This window comes from Benincasa hispida, unplaced genomic scaffold, assembly GCF_009727055.1.
Source record: "Benincasa hispida cultivar B227 unplaced genomic scaffold, ASM972705v1 Contig968, whole genome shotgun sequence".
Taxonomy (NCBI): Eukaryota; Viridiplantae; Streptophyta; class Magnoliopsida; order Cucurbitales; family Cucurbitaceae; genus Benincasa; species Benincasa hispida.
In genome coordinates, this window is record NW_024065299.1 from 35,075 (window position 1) to 40,184 (window position 5,110).

Sequence of the window (5,110 nt, forward strand, 5' to 3'; positions counted from 1 at the left end):
TAACTTTTTGTATATATATATATATAACTATATGTTACATCAAATATAACACTTAACCTATAGTTTTATATTGTATCAAATACAATATAATCTATAGTTTTTAATTCTCTCAATCAATTGTGGTATTTAATATAAATCATATTTATATTAAATTTAATTATATGAATCCAATCCATATAATAATATTTGAATCATATTCAAATATTTATTTCCTCTTCAATAAGCTTTATATTGTAATGTATCAAATACATTATGTTAATTATATCGCATATATAATTAATTCAATTATATCACATATAATTAATTCAATTATATCACATATAATTAATTTGAACAATTTAAATTAATCCAAAATTAATTCTCAATAATCCTTGTTGAGCTACAGAGGGGACCTTGTGGACCTATAAATTGAAGCTCCAATGGTACTTAGATAATTAATTAAACTCTTTAATTAAAGTACCCAACATCCATTAATTGTCGGTCACTCCACTAAAGACCGATAACTGAACTCTTCACATTACAAATATATTTTTGGGTCTATTGGATATAACCAACCAACGATGTGATAACCTTTCACAAATTGCTTGAAAGTACAACTGGGCCAAAATTACCGTTTTGCCCCTATAGTTACATCTAACTCCTTAAATACCACTGATCCCTCTAATGAACAATAAGTCATAATCCAACTATGACCAAACCCCTCTTGGGCCAAAAAAGGGTGTGGCGCCACATTAGGGAACAAATCAACCTTTAAGGGAGCAACTTATCTACTCACCTAAACATTAGGGAACGAGTGAATTTTGTCTTGTGTAGTTGTGTTCCCAACTCCCTAATCATATGAATCCTCAAAATGGTTGACTTATTGAGTTGACAATCTGGCCACTCTCACCCATACGAATCAAAAGACCGCCTTCATAGGTAGGAGCTCACAACTTACACAGGATTCAGATCATGGTCATCATGTTGAAATGTAAGTCTCTATTATGAACGGCGTTATATAATGAAACTAGTCATTTTGTGGTCTGGTCTTATAAAAACTCCTTTGTATAGAATACCCTCGCTCACATGTCTCTGCATGAATGATCAGGATCAGATCATTTGTAGCACTTTACAAGAATTGTAACATCTACAAAATGGGCCATATTCATAGTGTTACTAGGATAAGGTACCCAGTTTTATCCATCTCTACAGATCATTTGGGTTATCACTTAAACATAATCCACATGTATATCTCTACATACATGTTTAAGCTACAGATGATAACCATGGATATTAATTTATTGGTTTATGGGTTAATGCTATTAAATATGTAATAAAACATCTCATATTTTATTAATTAAATAAAATGTTTGTATATTACAATTACAAACTAGAGGACCCACAAGATTTAGGGCATTAACCCTAACAATCCTGAACTGTAAAAAAGGTTGAACTTAGTTTTCCCTAAGCAACAAAAAGACTCATAAGGTTCAACTTAGTTTTCCCTAAACTGATCAGTGGCTATTTGCTTCTCAAGTCGAGACTCATAAGCAACAAAAAGACTATGAACGTCAGCAAGAAATTGACAATCAGATCAATTTTGGATTGACGTCACAAATGGATTGTACTCATTACCAAGCCATTCTAAAATGTAACCAAGGTGATCACGATAAGAGAGAGGCTCATCAATGGCAAAGAACTTATCAGTGATATCCTTGATTTAAACAAGATACTGAGATCCAGTCAAGCCATCCTTCTTAATCTTTTGGACTTGAGAGCGAAGACCCATGATACAGGCAATATATGAGGATATTGGGATTGGTGTCCTAATTCTCCCGGAGTCTCGTAGTTTGTAATATCTATACATTGTTATGAATAAAATAAAAGTTATTTCATTCTGGTTATTTACTCATATCCAATAAATAATACTCCATGGTTATCGTATGTAAACTTAAGCTTGTATATGAGATATACAAGTGAATAATGCCTTAAGTGATAACCTAAATAGGTTTGTAGTATAAGGATTAAGGAGGGATACCTGATCCTGGTGACACTACGGATACGACCGGCTTTGTAGAGGTTTACAAGTGTTGTGAACTATTATAGACGGTAGATCCTAACCATTCATGTGGAGACATGCGAGCGAGGGTGCCTATACAAAAAGTTTGTATAAAATCAGACCATGAGATGATTCATGGAGGGATAAGTAAATCTAGCTCATTATTGTGCGATTGCATTTTTGCCAATATGAACAATATGGATTCACTTGAGTACGTTGAGGGTCCAGAAACTTTAGAGGTTGTGGAAAGGTGTCATCAATAAAGCTTTCAAGACCATAACCCATGATTAAATTCAGGAGTTGGTTCTTCCATAGGAAGTAATTGGAGTCATTGACCTTAACTATAAGGGATTAAGACATATGAGGGAAATTGGCAACGAGTGATTGAGGAGCTGGAAGAAACAGAAGAGAAGTAGGGAAAGGCTGAGAGGCGGCGTGAGAGCCATAAGGTGACATTTGAGACGAGTAGTGATACTGAGTAGCGAGCCATGGTGAATCAGTTGATACTAGAAGCCTAATTGACCATGGATTAAGGAATTGGGAACTTGAGAGATTGGTATCAATGAATTTCTAATAGGGTTGGGAAGGAGACGTTGAGATATGGGAGAGGTAAAAGACAGAGAAGAAATTGAGAAAGATACAATAGGAGGTACAATAGACATTGTTACAGGAAGAGTGGTCTCCGGCTGCAGGGTCCCCTCCTCAGATGTGCCCCAACTTGATGCCATAAATGGAAAAAAAAATTAACCTAATTGCTCTAACACCATGTCAGAGTGAGGAATAGGACAAAAGAATGAAAATGAAAAATGCTCAATGAGAAAGCTGAGCCGTCACGATTGGTATATAATGAATAGTAAAAACCACATGGTAAACCAATATTGGTCAAACAATAACAAATAGGAGAGATAAATTGCACCAGAAAAATAATCAAGATTAACAACAAAAGAAGGTAAAAAGATACAGTAATTAATTCAGCTTATTACTATCACTCACACAAAAAATTAAAATATTAAAAAATAAATAAAAATAATTTACCACATGTCAAATTATGGTAGGATAATTTGATGAGACGTATTAAGATTATGCTCCTCAAGATACATCTAAGTGTTTTTCATTTTGTTGGTCTCAATCGCGGTGGTGTAGAAATCTTCTCGGGCTTCTAACATTATTTTGTTGACGGTGTTCAATTGCGTTACAAATTCCTGCAGCCGCTGAGAAGTTAGGTGGTATGCTACCTCTAATTTCGCGAATTCATCCCTTGCTTCTTCTCGAGTCTTTAGGTACCTTTCAAGGTCGGCCTCACATTCTTGTTATGAGGCCGGAGAATTGTGTTGAACAGGATTGAATTGAAAATTTTTTACATATAAATTTGTATGGTAAAATATATAAATGATGAATGTATATGTAAATAGTAAATATTTAATATTTTAATTTTAATATACCAAAAGAAACCAATCTTGGTGCCAGATCCTATGAAAAGATTTTGGGGGATCTAGAAAGTAATAAATAAAATACCTAAATCTTATATAAAAATATTTAAAACAAAAATTCGGTATCAATATCATTGTTTCTGTCCGTCGAATTCATGTGGTTGGTTATTTTTCAAAATGTCAAGTAGTTTGATAATTTCTAAATTGAAATCTCGAGAATAGGTCTCGTTTATGGTTTTTATGTTCTCATTTTTTAAAATCTAAGTCTATAATCTACCTTTTTTTATTAATTTAGAAATGGAAGTAACGTCGATATATTTAGGGAACTTAATATATCCGATTTTTCAAAGATTTATTGTGAATGCAGAGGACAACCATCAATAAATAGATAAAATTTGTCGTTTAAAATAAACACGCCCAGTGGGATTCGAACCCACAATCGCCTGATTAGAAGTCAGACGCCTTATCCATTAGGCCATGGGCGCCCAAACAACTTTGTGAAAATTAAACAGAATACAATTTATAAAAGTAATACTTTTCTCTCACCAACATAAAAATATTTCCTAAAAAAATAATTTCATACATTTTAAATTATAATTGGGCAACTTTATTTAGATGCACAAACATAAGTACTTATGAAGATGCAGTATTTTTCTTAATATAATGTAAAAAGTAACTTACAAAACTTTGTTTTTTATCCAAAATTTGGTTAATTAACATTCAGGTAAGTAAGATTATTATTATTTTAATAATATAAAACCTGTCGGTCATCCCAAAGGAGTCGTTGCAGTAGCTATGACATAATGAACACAGTAGCATTTTTATTTGATAAAAATATTTTACAAATTGTGCTGCGTTTATCTTTACAAATCCTGTCAATTACCCAATACAAATGGGCTAAATATAATATATGATACTTTTAAAGCTAATAATTAAATATATAATAATATTTTAAAAGAATTACAAATATAACAAAATCTATTCGGAATTGAAATCTATTGTTGATAGACTCTTGTTAGTAATATCTTGTTTGGATTGATTTGAGAGAAAAATGTTTTTTAAAAAAATCATTTTTATTTAAATAATTTTGATTAAAAAAATTGATTAAAATACACATGAAAAGTCGATAAAACTCCAATTTCTTTCAAAATAACCTATTTTTTAAATTAATCACTTGAAAATGTATTATAAACATATACATTGTCTATCATCGATGCACTTCAATGGATGAAACTAAATTTTGCTATATGTGCAAATTATTTTGTATTGTTTATATATGCTGATACTTTGGGTTTAGTTGTTGTATTTATAATTTCCTGACAAATATTTTTTAAAAAAATTGAATTATTTCTTTTATTATATAACAAAAAAAAAAAAAAATGAGCCCATGGGATATAGGTGTTAGATTAGATTGCATCTAATCCTTGTGCTTTTTATTTTCAACATTCTCGTACAGTAAAGTAGTCCATTTGTGCCACTAGTTTGATTATTTCCTTTAATATATTACATTGTGATTTTTTTAATATAATGTGATTTTAAATATATATACATGCTAGTTTTATCTATTTCATTTTGATTTTTTAATTCTATTTCATGTTGTTAGATAGAATCGTCCAATGTGAGCATAAATACTCTATTCAAC

The 5,110-nt window shown here is 31.1% G+C and overlaps 1 non-coding gene across 1 annotated transcript; it reads right to left on the minus strand.

The window, feature by feature from the left end:
• Positions 1 to 3,880: 3,880 nt before the first annotated feature.
• On the minus strand, positions 3,881 to 3,953 carry TRNAR-UCU. The gene has a single exon. It is a non-coding gene; the product is annotated as a tRNA-Arg (tRNA).
• Between the last annotated feature and the right edge of the window lie 1,157 nt (positions 3,954 to 5,110).